Source organism: Python bivittatus, unplaced genomic scaffold (assembly GCF_059951505.1).
Source record: "Python bivittatus isolate LINGU-HERP-01145 unplaced genomic scaffold, Pbiv_v1 ctg000610_np1212, whole genome shotgun sequence".
NCBI classification, from domain to species: domain Eukaryota; kingdom Metazoa; phylum Chordata; class Lepidosauria; order Squamata; family Pythonidae; genus Python; species Python bivittatus.
The window spans coordinates 7,070,704-7,091,634 of record NW_028277088.1 but is presented as its reverse complement, the minus strand read 5'-3'; positions in this window follow the sequence as shown (position 1 = coordinate 7,091,634).

Below are 20,931 nucleotides of genomic sequence, written 5' to 3'. Positions count from 1 at the left end.
GCACAATATTCTTTCCAAAATTCATTTCTAGTTCTTCTATTACCACCATTCAGTAGAGTGAAATGTACAACTCTTACCCTTGTATGGGCTCCAAGTTTCAAACACAACCACAGTACCTTAGATGACACCAAATCATACTTTCATGCATACATTTTAGCCCTTTTACTCATAGTTAATATTACATTTTCACTTTCTGCAGCATTCATCAATTCCACAAGATCATACCATCTTCTCTGTGATCTATTCACCCCTACTGTTAGCTTCACAGACACACACATATCTATTTTTGTTTATTTCATTTATTAATTTATGTTCTTTAACTGCCATCACTCATGGCTTTGGTCAATCAAGACTTTCACATAAAACTCTTTAGGAAGACAGGGAAGGTACAGATTAGTTATTAGCCTTACCTTTACCTGTGTACACTGTGTTCTCTACTAATGATAATGACAGTTCCAGTCAGTCTTGATACAGTTTGGCCACCATGTGACAAGCCCAACCAAAGCTCAGTTTTATCCCAAACATGCTTATACTGTGTAAGCTAGGATCTCTAATTTAGAGATTATCTTTGCTGCATGCGTCCCACCAATCAGAAGGTATGTGCCATGTATTGACACATATACAGAATGTTCTGCTCACCCAGGAACCAAAAGAACAGTAGGCAGAACGTGCAGAATGACACTGCCGTTTTTCCGTGTAAGGACTCATTTATTTACAGTCCAAGATCAAGTCGCAGAATTTAAAAATACAACATACCATTAATACATTCCTAAGTAACAGTACATAATATATAAAAGAAGAAACCCTATAAAGTTAACAATTCATTGAAGACACCTAACATAATGAAGGATTCATTATGAGATATTCCAACCTTGACTGGGGGCCCAATCCAAAGAACTGATTCTAGGCAAGATTAATCCAGAAATAAATCTATCCAATACAATGCCCGGATCCATTTTTTTTAAATGGAGCTCCATTTTCTCAAAGTCTGACAGGGAGGAACAGACGTAATTTGTTATTTTCAGAAGAATGAGATGGAATTGACATGTTAATGAGAACTTTACAAAGATGCCTAATTTCATAACAATTAGTGCAGAATTTTCAAGGTCCATGATTTTAAGTTCTTAATTTTTAAGAAAGAAGTTCTTGTAACTTTATGTTTAGGAATACAGTGTGCTGAAATCTGCAGCAATACAGTAATAGTCTTTCTTATGGGGAACACCAAGGCTAAATTCAGAGGTCGCTTAAAGATTCTTTGTGCAAAAGAAGAGCTCTATAAGAAATAATGCAATTTTCCTAAATTTTATGAAGCTGATTGAGAGCCAATTTGGTGTAGTGGTTATGGCACCAGGCTAGAAACTGGGAGTCCATGAGTTCTAGTCCCACCTTAGGCACAAGGCCAGCTAGATGACCTTGGGCCAGTCTCTCTCTCTGAGCCCTAGGAAGCAGGCAATGGCAAACCACTTCCGAAATCTTGCCAAGAACACTGCAGGGACCAGTCTAGGCAGTCATCAGGAGTCAACAGTGACTCAAAGGCACACAAAAGAAGATGAAGCTGATTATTGAGGATGAAAGGATAACTCAAAAGTCTTTTCCATTAAATAAAACCTTCACTGTTAGACCAGCTCATCTAGCTAACTCAGCTCGAAAAAGACACATGCTAACCCGGTAGCTGGCTGGAGAATTCTAGAGTTGAAGTCCACACATCTTAAAGTTGCCAAGGTTAAGAAACACTGATCTAGAAATATACACAGATCTAGAGAAATATACACAGGCTAAAGATTATAAAAACTATGCAGGTAAGCCTTCCTTTTTTCCCAATATTGTCTCATTCTTGAGAGTTTTTATGATTGTTATTAGTCTGGGCCTCATGCTAGAGGCCTCAAGACCACTTCCCCTTAAGTAGAGGGGGCTTATATAGCTTTAGATGCTATATTAGCTACTGACCAGTAGAAGGCATTACACAATTGGTTTTGTCCTTATTGGAACTCTTCAGGTGTAGGTATCATCCATTCTAGATAGCACTTAACATGTTTAGAAACTGGAGACTATTCAAAGACCTGATACATTGCTCAGTACTTCTGAATCCTACTTCAACACTGGATGTCCAAGCTGGTCTAAGGGTCTCACAGTACATTTGTGGGACGCGGTGGCACAGGGCTTAATGACACTGGAGTTTGCCGGTCAGAAATGGTCGGCACTCCAGCAGTTCGGGCCCGGTTCCATGGGACAGGGTGAGCTCCCGTCACTCGTCCCAGCTTCTGCCCACCCAACAGTTCGAAAGCAATTCCATCTGTGAGTAGGTAAATGGGGACTCCCATCTTGGTGGGAGGAACCAGTGGTGCTGCGTAGGGGAGCAAGATACCGGTGCTGGACCAAACTTCGAACGCAACCGGTGCAAGCAATGATCCATGCGAGCGGCAAGAAAGATCTACGGAGGAGGAAAAGCCCAGATGTACTGTGACTCCCTAGTGACCACTGCTGGTCACATAGTGTAATATATATCACTGTAAATTTGTAATTGTAATTGTAAGAATTGTGTCACCGTTAAGAATGGTATTAGGATTATATACTTTGTGACCCGTCCAGAGTTCCTCACTGGGGGAGATGGGCGGAGAATAAATTGAACGTATAAAAAATAAATAAATTTTACCATTTTTCACTAGCTTGTCAGCTATAACTATTCCTACCTAGGCCCATGCTTTAGCTATCTCCCAGCTAGACTACTGTAGCACATTGTACATGGGGCTGCCCTTGAAGATTATAAGATGTGTCAGGTGTAGGGAGTAAGGAAGATGACCTTGATGGAGAGATGCAGGCAAAGCATATCTGAAGCATTTTGTTTTTAGTTCACAAGGAGGTAAATCCACAAGGGGCTGAAGCAGTTTTTAAGTCCACAAGGATACAGATACATATTTAGAAGTGATTCAGACAGACATCTCCCTAATTCGCTGAACTATAAGGAGGAGGAGGAGGTACAGAACAATCAGACCTGCAAGAGTCATTACTGTATAGCCAATCTCAATATAAGTAGCTTTAGCCTACCTGTGAAGTTGATTTCCTGGTCTGGCCTACCTAATGGGGCAGAGATCTGCTAATGTAGACAGCTGTACCTGCTAGAATGTTAAGAGTAGCCACATTACAGTGATTTTGATGAAGCTGCACAGATCATCTATTTGCTCTGGGATCCCGTTCAAGATTTTAATATTTTTAAAGCTGTAAAATATTTGTGCATCTGAGCACTTAAGGACCTGTACCTGCCTGTCTCATCTTAAGATCTGCAGGTAGGATTGTGGCTATTTGACTCTTCTCTCTTATGGCACCTCATATAGGGAAAGGCCACCAAGATACCATGATCTCCGACCCAGCATCCTAGAAATTTTCTGTTGGCATGGGTATTTTAAGATGTTTACTCTACCTTACTGTATTTTTGACTTCTTTTTCATGCTGAGTTTGAGGGGATATTTTAGGATTTATGATATAGATAAAAACAACCATCCTGCTGTTTACCTGACCTTTCTCAAAACGTTTTTGTGCTAGTTAACAGAGAGGATTCCTTCCTGCACAGGGAATCTGAAACCCGGTAAGTTAGATGAAAACCGGTTGCGTCTCACCAGGTACAAGAGATGCCACACCCAAGACCCAGCACACCTTTGACGACCACATCTGCACACTTCGCAGCTTTTATTTCGCTCCTTCCCATTCTACGAGCCGGAAGACGCGGAGATACAAAAGGATCCAGGCTGGTCCCGGGCCATTCGCGCTCATTCCTCACCGAGGCGGGAGGAATTCGCTTAAGCTTAGCTTGGTTAAGGAAAGCAGACGCGGTACAGGAAGAGGGAGAAGGGGAAACACGATAAAAGGAAGAGCAAAACCCCCTCCCCGGGAGGGAAACAGCAACAAAAAAAAAACTTGGAAAACGACGCACGTCGCCGCGATGCACCTCCCGCGTTGCTCTTCCAAACCTACTCTAAGCAGCCCCAGCGACGAAAAAAACGGGGGGGGGGGTGGGAATCACGGCGCTGCATTTTCAGCAAGACCTGCTCCAGCGCCGCCCCGATCTCTCAGGCAAGCGCGCCGCTCCCGCCAGATCCAAGACCTTTCCCGGGAAACATTAAGAGTGAGTGAGAGAGTGCGTGCGTGCGTGCGTGTGTGTTAAAAAAGCACAACTGGATTCAGGCACGCGCGCCCTCAATCTGCAAATAACTTGGCTGTGTAGGGAGCAAAGAGATGCCCACGTTTTCTCCCCCTCGTCCTTCCTCCCCTCCTCTTTGTGCACCTCAACTTTCCCAGTGCACATTCGGGGCTCCCCCTTTTTTTTCTCAACCACAGAAGCCACCAACTTCGCACGTACCTTCACTCCTCCTTTGCTGCTGGGGCACCGGACGGTGTTGGAGACGCCGGCCGTCTGGTTCATCTTGCGAAGTTTCGCGGGGGGGGGGGGTTTCCTTTGAAGTTTTTAGCAAGACGCTTCCTTCCCCGGCGAAGGGGCGCGCTGGAAGGGCGGGGGAAGCCCGGCGGGCTGATTCCTCTCGCGCGGGGGCGCGGGAGAGGGTGGCCGAGGCGGCACCGCGCTTCCCAGGCGGGAGTCCCGAGGAAACGCGCCTTCCCCTTTCTGGTACGGAGGTCGGACTGGGCAAGACTCTCGGAGCAGCGGCAGCCCCAGTGGCGAAGGTTTTGCTCCGAGAGCGGCTTCCCTTTCCGCAGCAGAGGCGCTCCACCTACACCCGGCCGGGAGCCCGAAGTTTCAGCGGGAGGAGAGGGCGCGGCGAGAGAGGGCGCGCGGGCAGGCGCGCCGCCAAAGATGCCGCTGCCTCAGCGATCCGCCGCCGCCGCCGCCGCCGCCGCCGCTCTTCAATGAAATGGGTCCATTCCCCGTCCTTGGCTCCGCGGCATCTCCGCCTCTTCTTCGAAGCGGTGTCCCCCAGGCCCTCGCTCGGGGGGTGTGGAGGGGGGTCTGCCTCCCAGCCGGAGCGCAACCTCGGCCTCCCCTCGCCCCTTCTTCCCTCGCGCCCGGCCGCTCCGAGGCGAGGCTGCTGGCAGCGCGCGCGGCGCTCGACCTCTGCTCCTCCACCGGCCGGCGAAGGCGCGAAACTGAGCCGCCCCCTCGCCCGCCGGGCTTCCTGCCCTGCCGCAGAAGGCGCTTTCCGACGAGCGGTGCGTGACCCAGCCCGACGCGGAGCTCAAGCGCCTGTTAACGGCCAGGCGGCTACGCCGAGCCGGAGAGGCGGGCCGGCGGCCGCGGCGGAGGGGGACTCCTCTTCCCCGGGCGAGCCCCCTCGCCCGCCACAGCTCGCCGGCCAGAGCTTGCTCCTGGGTTGAACCCTACAGCCCGCCTTCCCCATAGGCTGAGCCAGCTGTGGACCCCATTGGACCCCAAGAAGCCTGGTTCGCGGAAAGCAGGAACCGGCCAGGTCCTCCCGGGGAAAATGCCCGCGTGCCCACAGCTGGCTCCCCAGAGAGCGTGTTTCGGGAAGTTCCTTCCTTTCGGGCTCCTGTGACTTTAAGAGCTGGACTGCACTTTTCACTACGGGCATCTTCTCCCCTCCCCGGCAGCCTCGGGGATGCTGGTTTGCGCCTCGTTCTCGAGCGCTCACGAGCAGGCGGCCCTTTAAAGGAGCCGGGCCACCGCGGTCCCCTGAGAGCGGTCGGATCACCCCTCGCGTCCCCCGTGGGAGCGCGCGGGCCTGAAGGGAGTCCTCAGTTCCAAACAGCTCTCCTGAGGGCAGAAAGTTGGGGAAAGCCGGTGGTAACTTGCCTCGGTAAAACCGCAAAGCTCTTGAACCCTTAACCCAGTGTTCCTCAAACTTGGCAATTTTAAGACATGTGGACTTCAACTCCCAGAATTCCCCAGCCAGCATGGCTGGCTGGGGAATTCTGGGAGTTGAAGTCCACATGTCTTAAAATTGCCAAGTTTGAGGAACACTGCCTTAACCGATGCGGGGAAAGCAGCTATTTGTAGCCACAAATACAAATCGATGCAGTACAAAGTGTGGGCTTCGTGATTGGAATGGCTACGCCAATTTTTAGATATCCTTGTTTCTGATCTTTTGCCTGCTCCTAATAAAAGTTTTATCTAGCGGTAGAGGTTGAATTTTCCCCCATAGATCTATATCTACTGCTTTTTTTGCGGGGGGGGGGTATTGTTTATGAATCACCCCTGAGAAAAGCTGCATTTTCTGTGCAACTGTTAAAAGGAACTGCATTTCTTTTTCTCTGGTTATCCTAAATGCAGCAGGTTTTCTAAACCGCCATGTGACATTGACATTCCCATGCTATATAACTGTCAATTATATTGTTGCACAGGTGTTATGTGGGATTACAGTCTAATAAAAGTTACATTTCCATCCAAATAGAATATTGTCCCACCTAAACTATTTGACCAATCCCAGTTTTGTTGTTGTTGTCTCTGCAGACTAAAACATGAAGATTATTATGTGCAGATTATTTGCACAACAGCTTCTTTATACGCTAACAAGACACACCTTAGTTTTGAATTCCAGCTTGTTAGTAGAGGAATAAGGACTTCACATAATGGTTAAATAAATAATATTTCCTTTTTTTGTTCTGTCCAAACAGAACAATCATACAGTGTACATCAGTGTTAATTAAGCATGATAGGGTGATTATAGAGTTATAAAGAATTATGGCTTATTGCTACATGGGTATTGGACTAAGATGACATATCCACAACCTAATCTTTGGGTTGATTGTGAGATTGTTCAGCTACAAAAAAGGAAAACTTCCTTCCATGACTGTTGAGTTCTTGAGAGAAAGTAATACCAGAGTCTGTAATATCTGATCTATAAATTTGGAAAAATAAATCCACTGGTGGGATGTATAGCCTGACAGGCTGTGCTATAAATTGGGTGGTTCCTCCTTTTTCTGTACACAGTGTTGTTGAATCATCGTTGTTTGACACGAAATAAGATTTAAAATGTGCTGCTCTAAGTTCACGGTTTAGTAGGGTGGTGTTCACTCTTTGCTGAGCAAAGTACTTTCTTTCTAATAAATCAAGCCACCGATTTTGTATTGCATCCCTTTAAAAATATTAGTTTAATTGAATTTTTGGATATGAGTGAAGTACAGTAACATTGTATGAGAAAAAATACAATTAAAGTTGACCTAAGTAGAAGAGAAGCTGATGATTTTAAGCAAATTGATAGGTTAATTATTATGATTCTATGGAAAAATCAGAGTCTTTGGTTTCTTCTCTCTAAACTGTGATTCCAGTGATTAGTTTAGCAGAATAAAATAATTTTTGATAAGCTTACCAACCAGTTATGCCAACTTTCCCCACAAAGCCCAGTGATTAGAGGCAGCAATGCTACCTGTCCTCACCTGGGCAAGTCAGTGACCCTTTTTCACTTTTATGCCAAAGCTTAGTAGCAAGAAAAGCAAGTAAGAACTTGCTTTTCAGATGAAGGCTATGGATAATTTTTTATCTAAAAAAGAGGTGAATATTGTTCATTCTTTTCCTCTTACTAGCTGTTCTCCCCCATTCTCTCTGTCTTCTTCTACTGCTCTTGCTTTGAAATTTATCCCTATCTTGGAGAATGGCATTCAACATATCATGGAGGTCTTTCCTTCTACTACCTCCTCTGCTAATTCTTTTCCTTCCTTTCTTTATCCTATTCTGCTCCTTTTCCTCTCCAATATTACCCACCTGATGAACTGTTCTTTAACTCTTGGTAATGCTCCAGTTTTTTAAGCATGATCTTCTCTGTCCCTCATGGAAGAAACCCTCCTTTGGTCTTCTGCTTGCATCTCTCCTTCTTGTTTTTTCTAAATTCCTGGCCTGTGACACCAACATTTTTATTTGTCTTCTAGTGGCCTTCTTGATCTAGATTAATCAGGAGTTCAGGCAGGCCATTCATTTCTTGAATTCTGAATGGCATTCTGATAACCAAGTCCCAACATTTTATATCAATGTTGATCCATTTGGATCTGACCACAGCATTTGGTACACAAGACCATCAGATATTGTTATTCAGGTTACAGGCTTTGGGCATCATTGGCAGCACACTTGATTGGTTTGTATTTTTTTTTTTTTGTGTCTTGTTCTTGTTTTGTCTAGGTCCACACATTTCCTCTCTGGTCCCCCAGGGATCAGTCTTGGGTTCTAGGTTGTTTACCCTTCTTTTAGGTGCCCTGATTCATGATCAAGGCCTCCAATATCATTGTTATACAGATGATATTCAAGTCTACTGGCCTTTTGTGGCTCTTGATGATAATGTATGGTGAGTCATGATGGAATATTTACTAGCATTGCCTCTTGGATGTCTTCCCACTGTCTTATGCAAGGCTAAGATTGTGACATTTTATCCTGATTGCCCTCCCCCTCTACTGATTCTTCCTTCTATTTGTTTTCAGGGCTCCTAGATTACCCCAGTTCCCTCCAGCTGCAGACCTGACCAAAGATTAGTTGACTTTGCACCCATTATTTATTTATTTATTAATCATATTTATATAGCGGCCCATCTCACACAAGGTGACTCTGGGTGGCGTACAACAATTACATTTCTTATTCTGCAGGTAGGGTTGCTGATTTTCCCTTGATGAATATTCATAGGATACAGGAGTTTCAGATGGTGGAGACTGAATCATTATTGCTGCATGCCTCTGTTGTCTTATACCTACTGTAACTTATTGTAATAATCTTGTGTCAGATGTTCCTACTTCTTCCCTCCATCTCCTGATCAGGATTTTAGTGCTGTTTTGGCCATTCTGAACCTTCCACATCATTCTCTTGTCTCAGCATAACACAGGCTCCCTGTTTGATCCAGAAGCCAGTTTAAATTACTGGTGCCTTTGTTTAGAGCTGTTCAGTCACAAACTCCCCAGTAACTCTCTGCTGAAATTTGAAATTTGATGGCCTTTAAAAGGAGTTTAAAGTTCTTTTGTGGGTTAGTGTAGAGCCGACAGCTTCAGGTTACAACCTGTTTTACATTATTATTATAGATGTATATAAACTTGGTCCTATTCCAGGATGTTGTTTAAGATGTTCTGTTGTGTTGTGTTTTGCACTATGCCTTAGTAGTAGTAGTATTTTCATCACCTTTTATTCTTAAGTTGGAGTAGAACAGTTTCTGCTTTGGTTTAATCAGCATGATTTAGAGGCTCCTTGCTAGATAATTTGGAAGCTGCTATGCTGTCCTTTCCTCATCCCTGTCTTTGGAAAAGAGGTGAAGGGGTATAATCAGTTTCATTAAACCATAGAATGTAAGGTTTGGAAGGTATCTTGGAGATCATCTGGTCTAACTCCCTGCCCAGGGCAGGAATCCCCTACAGGTAGTCCTCAACTTGCGACCATTCATTTAATGACCATTCAAAATTACGATGGCACTGAAGAAAGTGACTTATGACTGGTCCTTGCACTTACAACTGTCACAGCATCCCCATGGTCATGCGATCAAAATTCAGGTGCTTGGCAACTGGCATGTATTTTTGAAGGTTGCAGTGTCCCAGGGTCACATGATTGTCATTTGCGACCTTCCAGGGGGCTTCTGACAAGCAGAGTCAATGGGGGAAGCTGGATTCATTTAACAACCACATGATTCACTTAACTGTGGCAAAAAAGGTTGTAAAATCGGGCACAACTCATGTAACAATCGCATCACTTAGGAATGGAAGTTTGGTCCCAATTGTGATCGTAAGTTGAGGACTACCTGTACTATGGTATCACTGACTTTAAATGGCCATCCAGCTTGTATTTACACATCTCCAGCAAAGGCAAGTCTGCCACTTCCTGAGGTGGAAATGAACAATTTGTTGAACACTCACTGTAAGGGTTTTTTCCTGATAATCCAGCTGAAATCTGCTTCCTTAAAATTTAAACCCATTGTATCTTGTTCTCTCTTCTGGAACAATTCTGAAAGGTTCTAATCCCTCTTCTACATGTCAGCCCTTCTCTGTCTTGAAGACAGCTGTCGTGCCTCCCTGCAGTCTTCTCTTCTCTAGGCTGAACACATCCAGTGCCTCATGAGATGTTCCTTCTAGGTCCCTGATTATCTTAGCTGCTCTTCTCTGGACATGTTCCCATTTGTCAATGCTCTCCCTAAAATGTGATGCCCAGAATTATTCTAGGTGTGGTCTGACCCACACAGAACAGAGAGGAATGTTAATTTCTCTTGATCGCAATAAAACCAGCTTGAAGATATCCACCTGAAACCTGGCAGGATTAATGGTCTCTAAAGATTCTACCATCCCTGCTATTTCCTTCCTACTCCATCAGAAAATGAAGGGGCTGCAGATTTTTTGTGCTTCCCATTCTAACCTATGAATAATTCCCCCCCCCCCACTAAACGTTAAAACTGAAATGGCTTGAGTTAAATCAGTTTGTCCTCAAATATCAAAGTACAGACTTAAATTGAATCTTGAGTAAGGGCTAATATATAAAGACCCACTTTGGAGTCCTCGGTGCTCTCTGAGCTTGGTCGTTTGCTTGCAGATGTTTCATTACCTGACTAGGTAACATCATCAGTGCTAGTGAGTGTGGGGTTTGTGCTCTGCCAGTGTTGGTGGGGATGTGGTTTTCTCCCTGATAGTTCCTTGATTAGAGTATTGTTTTCTGCTTGATTGTTTGTCTGATGTTAATCCCTAATTACCAACCAATAATCACCAACACTGGCAGGGCAAGCTGCTGTATATAAACAGGGAGCAAACCCCACAGTCACTAGCACTGATGATGTTACCTAGTCAGGTAATGAAACGTCTGCAATCAAACAACCAAGCTCAGAGACCACCAAGGGCTCCACAGTTCAGCCTTGAGCTACATATATTCTCTTCTAAAGACTTACTTCCTAGTACTAATATAAAAGACTAGAAGTTGGAGACAGTTAAAACTTTTTAAGAGTAAGATACATTGATGTTCTACGTTGGCTAAAAGAAACTTACTGACATCTCTGCTTGATGATTCCAGAGTTTTATTTATGTGTGCACGGTATTTATATTTAGTATTCACTTTAGCCCTGAGGATTAGAATGAATAGCTACATCCAGTGAAGGTAGATATTCAAAATCCAAATTACCTTGATTTTGCTGCAAACAGATGAGAAAAACAACTACCTTACTTCTGAAAATTTTATTTATTTATTTATCATATTTATGTAGCCTTAATGCTTAAACTTTCATGAATAGTACAGGAATAGACTTTCAAACTGTTTAAGAATGATTGGGAATGCCTATTTATGCAGTATGCCTTCACTATTTAGCTTTGGATGGCAGGATTATTCATTTATTATTTTAATTTATTTGTTTTATAGCCTGCCTTTCTACTTTGGCATGAAACAAGGCAATAAACAAAACTTCAAAAATGAAAAGAAGCATTACAATCCCAAAAAGTATAGGGCATTTAATGTTAAACTGTATCCAACACAATGTTAGCTGCAGAGCTGATTCTGATCAGAAGGCAATATGTAATATTCTGAATAAAAATCAAGGCCAGTGCCAAAAATGTTTCCAAGGTTACAAATTGCTCAGGAATTTTTATCAATTTATTTATATATCACTTTCAGTGCTTTTTCTTTTTCTTTTTTACCCGAGCTGTGATTAAACACAAGTAAAATGAAATTAGATTGGCAATGATGTAGATATTCAGTATGTCCAAGGATACATAAATCTGCAATGTTTGGAAAGTGAGGTTGGAATTCAAATGATAGCTGGCCAATTCATCACCGTTTTTTAAGGCTTATATTTGGAAACTGTACATTTAATGCACTGATAAGTCAATCCCTCTCAAGTATCAGATATTTTACCTGATTGTTTGTCTTCAGAAACCTGAGTGAGAATGACTTTAAGAAGTAACCCATTTGGGCTACTTTGTACTTTGTTCTCAGTGGGAAGCAATATAAATTGAAACTGAGCTTAAAAAGTGTAATTGAACTCCTCTATAGCTTATATTCGAACTGTGTACTGTAGTTAAATTAGTAGCCACCAATGTGTATATTTTTTGAGTCTGTGATGTCAATGGCAAATATATTATCCAGAATATTTATTCTTAAAATACGTGAGAAAACCCAATCTAAATTCATTGACATGTTCAGCACCAGGGACAGTTCCAATAAGGCAGTGTTGTCCAAACTTGGCTACTTTAAGATGAGTGGACTTCAACTCCCAGAATTCCCCAGCCAGCCATCTTAAAGTGGCCAAGTTTGGACAACACTGCAGTAAGGAGATAGCAGTTCTATTAACAACCAACTGTTAAAAAAGCAGAGGCAAAATTGATGCATTATTTTCTTTTCCAAAGGAAAATGACCTTGATTTTAAGACAATGTCTCCCCAAGGAACAGCAGGTAAGCACACAAAAAACCCAATCCTTGTCAACCAGGGTTGCCACCTCCATCAGAAACCAGCACATGACACACTTGTGAAATGGATATATACATACGTATATAATTTATATACCGGTTGTAAAATTATTTGATCCCCCATCTGCATATACGTACGCACACCAGTTGTTTGTAGTGGAGAACCTCTCTTTCAATGTGGATTTTATATCTATCAAAGGATCTTAATTTTTGTGGATCCCCATTTATGTGGAGGAATTTCATGGGTAGAGGAGGGTCTCTGTTGCTCCCTTACACTTTATACATCATGGATGCTATATCACCACTTGGAGCCACTTGCAGTTGAGTGGCATAGAAATATCAGAAATAAAATGAAATAAAAGGAGAGCTGCCAAAGATGGTCAGGGCTAGCATCTGAAGTGAGGACAGTACCTTTTTTTCTCATCTCATGCCTCCTGTTTCAGCTGTCTGCTGTTTCCTGTCTAGTCACTTGCTTTCAACAGCATCTTCCATTAATTATTTTAGTAGCAATGAATTGGGTGATCCATAAATCTCCCCAGTTCACAGACAGGGTTTCTTCCTTTCAGGTACATATGGAATTTTACTTTTTAAATTGTAATACAATATATTTATCTTTCTTTCTCTCTCTCTGTAAGTTTCTATATAGATTGAACATAACTTGTATTGCATTAGTATCTCCCATAGTATCTGCCCGATCGGTTTGATCTGACAGGGTTGGCGCACTCCGGGCTCCATCAATGAAGCTATGCCATCTGGCTGCACCCCAGAAGCACACCTTCTCTGTAGTGGCACCTGCCCTGTGGAAGGAGGTTCCTGTGATGGAATGGTTTGATGAAGGCCGCGCTCGGGGAGATAAGCATTTCCTTAGCCCCCAGCAGGAGCGTGAGAAGGTTAAGAAGATGAGATTGGCACCACCCTAAGGAATTCACGGTGTTTTGGCTTGCTGGCTTGGGAAGTTAGATTCAGTCTGGAGAGATTTCTGTCTTTGAGGTGGAAGCTAGTAAATGCAATAGAACTGTATCTGTACTGTCTTGTGGAGTTCTTTGGGCTGAACCTGACATCAATCTCTCCAGACTGAATCTAACTTCCCAAGCCAGCAAGCCAAAACACCGTGAATTCCTTAGGGTGGTGCCAGTCTCATCTTCTTAACCTTCTCACGCTCCTGCTGGGGGCTAAGGAAATGCTTATCTCCCTGAGCGCGGCCTTCATAACAACATTCCATCACAGTTCCCCCTGAAATTTGAATGGCTCCCACCCTACTGGTATTTCAAGGGGCCTTAAAGACCTGGCTCTTTGCCCAGGCCTTTGGCAAGGATGACAGACGCTCCTTTCTTCCTTTCTGTTCCCCTCTCAGTTTGTTTTCTTTGCCATCTTTGTTCTTTCGTTTTATGCTGTTTTTGTGTTTTTTCTATCATTCTTTGTTTTTAAATGTTTTAACAAACTGCCCAGAGACACTGGGAATCAGGTGGCATATAAATTTAATAAATTATTGTGGTTAGTCACACAGTCACCAGATATTTAAACTGGATTTAGCATTTTTGTCCACCTATCGAGTCCTTCCAAGGACCTGGGATAGGCAGATGTTGTTGTTTAATAATATTAAAGATATCGTCACAGGATGTAAGCTGTTCCAAGTAAAGCTGCCTTTTGCAATTGACTGATGGTGATTTTGTCAATGCCAATGGTCTTCAAGTGGTGCTCCAGATGCTTTGGGATTGCACCCAAGACACCTATTGGTACTATATTTGCCATCTTTTGCCATAGTTGTTCTATCTGCAGGTCTTTATTTCTCTTCTATTCTGCTGTCTCTGGGTATTGCAATGTCTGCTATCCAGACTTTTTTGTCTTTCTTATCAACAGTTGTTAAGTCTGGGGTGTTGTGTGGCAGATGCTTGTCTGGTTGAATTATTATGGTTGGTCGCACAGTCAGCCAGATGTTTAGACTGGATTTGGCATTTTTGTCCACCTATTGAGTCCTTCCCAAGGACCTGGGATAGACAGATGTTGCTGTTGAATAATATTAAAGGTCTTGTCGCAGGATATAACATCCAGGATCTATTATGATTGTGATTATTAGTGATTGAGGGGGTTCATTCTATTTAGTTCCAGTAGTATCTTACTGATGTGAGATGATGGACAACACAAGATCTGTGGCTAAGTTGGACTAAGGGTAATACAGAGCAGTTCAACCAGCTAAATTGTCCTGCTGGCTGGAAAAATGGGGAAGGACAACCAACACTTCTTGAGGGCACCAGGTGTCAAAAAGGATGACCTTGACAATTAATAAAACATTCCTAAAAGATCATCCAAAGCATTCTGGAAGTTGTCTGGTTCCATGTTATTAATAAATATCAAGGATGCCTTATGATCCAAAGTATGGATTTATCTTGATGGAGATAAATATTGGCAGCCCCAGATTTGATAAGCAGACTGTTATTCATTTTAGGTTAAGTTTAGGTTAGTTTCTTTAATTTTTTTTTTTTTGGATATACATGGTTCTTTTTTCTTAACTGCATATTTTTCTTATTTTTTAAAGTGTAAGCCACCCAGAGTCTTCTGGAGTCAGCTGGCCTCTAAATTTAATTAATTAAATAATTAGCTTGATCTTATGACTTTGAAAATAAATATTGGGATAATTTTGTTGCTTTCGTTGAAGCTGAAAGTTCTATGAGCATGAAAGAATTTTTGCCTTAACTTTCCTCTTTTAAATTTCATATGTTCATAAAAATAATATATTTTTTATATATTATCCACTTATCAGTTACAAAATAAAAACAAGCAACGTCAGGCCTGAATTATTTAAATACTAGAAAGTACAGTCTTATCGTCCACATATAATTTTTAAAACTAATTAAAGAACCAGGCTGTTTTCCTCTTCAGAAAACTCAGCGGAAAAAAATTAAGTACCATATCTGTTTTTAAATCACTTCTGAGTTTTCTGAAAAAATGTTATACATAGCTTAAGCTGATCCTTGAATCAGTTTGTAAAATATTCCTTGTCACAAATATTGCTGCTAGCTGAGCTGATATAAAATCCTTTTCACCAAATATCATGCCTCAAGATATTTGCAAAACAGGATCTTTTGGAGAGTCCTTCATATTGTTATCTTAAGCACATTGTTATCCAGCCAGCTCATGTTAACTGGTAGATTGTATTTATTCTTTTTCCTGGATAGTGCATTGAATACATTTTCATATAATCTGTTTTGATACTTAGTCATGGGGAAGTGTAATCCATAAAGACACCTTTGGGTGTGCCATTTTTACAGTCATATTTGCTGGAATGTCTTCCCCTCTAAATAGGCACTTTGGAATATTGATCTGGGGGGAAAAATTCCTAATGCTAATCTGAATATATTCAATGGTTGTTAAATGTATATTGTGACTGTGCAGCTTTTGCATTAGATCTTTAGACCTGTTCATACATTGCACTGCTATTAAATGGCTTGTTCGGTTTTGGTTTCAGATGTGTGAATCCAAGCCATTGTGGTTTGTCAACTATGGCTCATGTCTTAGCATGTTGCATGAATTTTGCCCATTCCCATTTATTCAACAAACCATGGTTAAACAACCTATCTGCTTTAATTTTCTTTTTCCCCCCATTTATTGTTGGTTTGGGTGCTGGATAATGGTAGATTTGTATCTCACGCAGATGGGTACCCAGTGTGCTTTCTACTAGAAAGATTCTCTCATTTGCCATGACCAAGTCTGATGGAAGAGAAGGTACATTACCCCATCTATGAAAGAACGTCAACTGGTGCGGCCCAGCAGGAGAGCCTTCTCTGCCGTTGCCCCTGCCCTATAGAACATTCTCCCCCCAGAGGTGAGGCGGGCCCCCACTCTCCTGGCCTTCCAGAGAGGGCTGAAGACCTGGCTTTGCCAACTTGCATGGGGCATGAGGAGGGGTAACCAACCCTGGGGATGGCTGGCACCCTGAAGATGCTCCTGTAAGTTAATAACTTCCATTTACCATCAATTCCTTGGGATACATTATTTACTGATGTACATTGTTTTATTGTATTTTAATTAGTATTTATTCTTGTTTTATTGTAAAGAGCCCTGAGTCACTCCTTGAGCGAGATGGGCGGTGACTAAATTTGAAAAATAAATAAATAAATAAATAAATAAATAAATAAATAAGGAGGAGATAAAGTGGGCAGACTATGACGCACTCGTGACACTGTGTTGCAAGACCAGATCTAAGAAGACTTGAAGCCTCCTGCTGTGTCTCGAGGATCTGTTGCAGTCCCATTAAGGCTGTGCCCAGTTTCTAGTCTTTGCAAGTGTTGAGTATTTAAAATGGCTTAAATGCTGCAATCCCATAAAGTTCTCATTCTACTTACCTTCATAATGAAATAACATTGATTTTAGAATAACTCTGTCTAACCAGGAGCTCAGTAATTTTGTTTTTGTTTTTTAAAGTGAAAGACCCTTGGGAAACAATCAGAGGGAAATGCAGAACTGTCAGCATTTAGTGCCTGAGTAAGGAAGGATGCTTGTAGGCTACAGCATGGTGGGTGGTTTTTGGAAAGCGCATGCCAGTGATGAGCTAAAGTAATATTGTTGGGACTAAATATGAGATACACATCATTGCATGTAACTTGTTTTGGGGCCAACCCAAAACATGCTGGGACTAAAGGTTTGGAGATTCTTTAGCTTGGAAAAAAGGCAGCTAAGGTGGGACATGTGTGAGCTGCATAAAATCATGAATGACGTGGACAAAGGGGAGGGTGAGTTTTTTCTCCCTCTCTGAAAACATTAGGACCAGGGACCATCCAGTGAAGCTGATTAGAAGGAAATTTAAAACTGACAAAAGGAAGCACCTCTTTAGGCAGCACATAATGAACCCACAGAATTCATTACCATAAGATACGGTCATGGTCACTATATGGACATGGTCACAATTGTGAGGATTGGATAAATGCATGGAGGACAGACCTACAGTATCATTGGTATCAGTCATGAACATTCAATGCTATCTCTGAGTTGGGAGCTTCGTGCAGCCAACTGCTGGACTAAGAAGGATTTTGGCCTGATCCAGCAAGGCTGTTCTTTTCATGATATACAAAAAAATGGAATGGAAACTTTCTGCATCGGTCCTGGGGCAGTCTTTTCCACCACTCTGGAAGGAGCAGGCTAGGACTCACAGCTCTACTCTCCCAACATCTCAGCATCTTTTGCCTTAAGCTGCCGTAGCAGACATAGTATCACAGATCACACCAGGCCAATGTGTGTGTGTGTGTACTGGGAGGTCAAGAGGGGGACGTATGATGTCACACATCACACCAATGACACAAATTATGTTATTTGTGTATTTTGCATGATGATATCATTGTTTCTGTGATGTCATCATGGCTTCTGGACACTTATGCCAATATGTGTATTTTAATTAATATTTATTGTTGTTTTATTGTGAACCGCCCAGAGTCACTTTTTTGTGAGATGGGCGGTATCTAAGTTTGAAGAATGAATGAATGAATGAATGAATGAATGAATGAATGAATGAATGAATGAATGTTCTTTGTTTTGCTATTGCTTAGTAGATTGTGTGAACGCAGCCCTGTCATTTGTAAGTCATGGTTTTTGGTTTACCATGTGACACAGAAAGGGCCAACCCCAGTTTATTCATTTGAACCATAGTTAGATGAACCATGGATAAGCATTGTCAGGGCATTTCTAGTTGGACTGGGGCAGTTACTGGGTGAGATTCAAACTTTTCAAGATTAACCCCCACTCCCTTTTTATTATTATTATTCTCCAGAGAAAGCAAGAAACCATAATTACTATCTAATTAATACAATTAGGTAATTGGAATTCAATATGTGAAAGTGTAAGATCTGGAAAAAAAAATTAGTCATAACATTTAGCAGTCCTCCTCCTGCCACCTGCTGGAGACAAAACTTCATTATTGCTCTAGCTGCCAATATTTACATTTTTAATTACATCATTTGTGGAGGGGGAAGAAAAAAATCAGAATTCATTAAACTAATGTTTAGACTGAATCTAAAAAAAACGGAACAAGTAGAGATGCAAAATCGTTAACCCAAACCCCCCCCTCCCACACACACACACCCTTCAGGCACCCTCGCTCATATCTATAAATACCCACAACAGGGTCACATCATCCTGGGCACAGAGAGAACTGCTCCTGTCTGTGCTCCTGCACTCTGAAGATGCCGGTCACAGATGCTCGCGAAACGTTAGGAAACAAAACTTCAAGACCACAGCCACACAACCCAGAAGACCCACACCAGCCAGAGATGCAAAAGCTGTTCCCAAATTAAGAACGCTGATCATCCTACCAAGATCGCCCTGCTTCCCTCTCTACCAAACGTACACACCAAGGCACACACATTTTAAATGATAAGTTGAGTTTTTATCTATCTCTTTGGGTTAAAAGATCAGTGATATGATAGCTTTTGCTTTCAGATTTATGCTGTAAAGCAGCATTTCTCAACCTTGGCAACTTGAAGCTGTGTGGACTTCAACCCCAGCATGGCTGGCTGGGGAATTCTGGGAGTTGAAGTCCACACAGTGTAAAGTTGCCAAAGTTGAGAAATGCTGCTCTAAAGGATAAGAAGTGCAAGTAAAAAAGCAGAGTTTGTTGAACAAGCCATAGTGGCTTTGTTCATATAGAACATGAAGTCATAACCAGGATTTACAAACCACACTGGCTGGGTACAAAGAACACACTAGATGTAATAGTATGTGGGAATGACCTTGGGAGACAGGGCAACGACGCAGCCAAGGGAATGGTCAGATAAAAGGCAGTTTGGCCCACAGCAGGAATGTGGGCAGGGCAAGAGGGTCAGAAGAGACCCTCCGTAGTTTTGGGGCTATAAATGGGACGGGGTGGAGGAGAGAAGTACTTTCAAACTTGCAAGATTCTATTAATGTAACCTTACAATAAAGTAGAATTAACTCATCTGGTTGTGTTTCCTGTCTGGTCTACCTAGTAAGGCTGACACCAAGCAAAACCATGTTATGACTGGTATGTTGTGTGAAACCAGGTCAAACACTTCATTGATTGGCTTACTCTGTGAAATAGATCCCAAAAGAAAGCCATAACATGGGAGAGGGCAACTAGACACCCAGCAGAGTGACCGGGTCTACATATGCTAAGATATGGTTTTGTTAACCCTGGTTTGCTGAATGAGCCATATATGCTGAGGTCATAACACTAAATTATAGTTATAGATCTAGGCTGCAAAGAACCACACAAACATGAAATCGCAGCAAAGAGATGTGGAAAACAGCAAACTCTCTTTGCTGCCAACGAGTGGTCTGTCCAAGGTACTGTAGACTGGTAGTCCTAACTAACTGTAAACCATATTTTACAAGCCACAGTAACAGGGTTTACACAGTTACTAAAGCAAACAGATACCATGATGACTTATCATGTTGAATCATCTAGAACCATAGAATTGTGGAGTTGGAAGGAACCACAAGGATCAGCTAGTCCATCTCTCTGCAATGTGCAGGAAAACCAGTTAAACCATCAATGAGAGGTAGCTGTCCAGTGGCTTCTCAAAAATCTTCAGAGCATAAGAATTCATAGTCTCCATTGTTGTATATATCTTAACTGTCAGAAAGTTTTGCCCTGTATTTAAATGAAATCTACGTAGCTGCAATTGATGCCCATTATTTCTGTTCTTAGTTTTGGTAGCAAAAGAAATATTTCCTGACTTATGGCACATTTTTGGTGCCTGAACACTGATATCATGTCTCCCCTTAGTCCTCTTTTCTCCAGGCAGAACATTCCAAGTTCCTTCACCTGTTCTCCTAGGGCATGTCTTCAGATCCCTATATCATCTTTGAACCTGTTCTAACTTGTCAATATCCTTCTGGGAAGGTGGTGTCCAGAATCATGCACAATACTCCAGATGTGGTCTCTCTAGTGCAGAGAAGAATGGAATAAGGAATTTGCATGTCCTTGATTCAGTGCTTCTTCTAATGCATTAGCTCCTTCTGGTAGATGAAACTGCTGTCTCATGATCACCTTGTTGTTAATAATCAGATCCACATTCTTCTCCAGTGTGGATAATTCTTCTAAGCTCTGAATCCCCCATCCTGTAAGTGTGAACTATATTCTTTCCTCCCTAAATGTAATATCTTACATTTTTTCCCCATGGAAAGACACCATGTTCCTCCCAGCCCAGTCTTCCAACAAGTCCAAATTAGACTGTAATCTTGTTCTGCCCTCCTGCATGTTGGTTAGACCTCCCAATTTTGCGTCCTCTACACATTTGATAAGCAACCTATCAATCCCATTATTCAGGTCATTAATCAATGTGCCTGCATATTTCATGTAGCGGTGGAATATTTTAGAGTTTGCTGTTGCAGCAAACAGTCTTGTATCCTAAATCCACTTTCTAGCAAAAGCGAAGGCTGTACCCTGAAAGCAATATAAAACTTCAGCTGTACTATTTGCAGTATAACTCAGTTGAATAATAATTAATCTCCTTTTTTAATATAGGTGGAAGTGAGGATGTTTTGCCTCTAAGATCTCCAACAGCAGTAATATCCTAAATGCTACCACATAAGCATGCAATAATTGCTGAGAAATAAATTGGCTTCTGTGTATCTTAAGTGTTTTACTTTGCAGAGTCTGTTACAGATTGCAC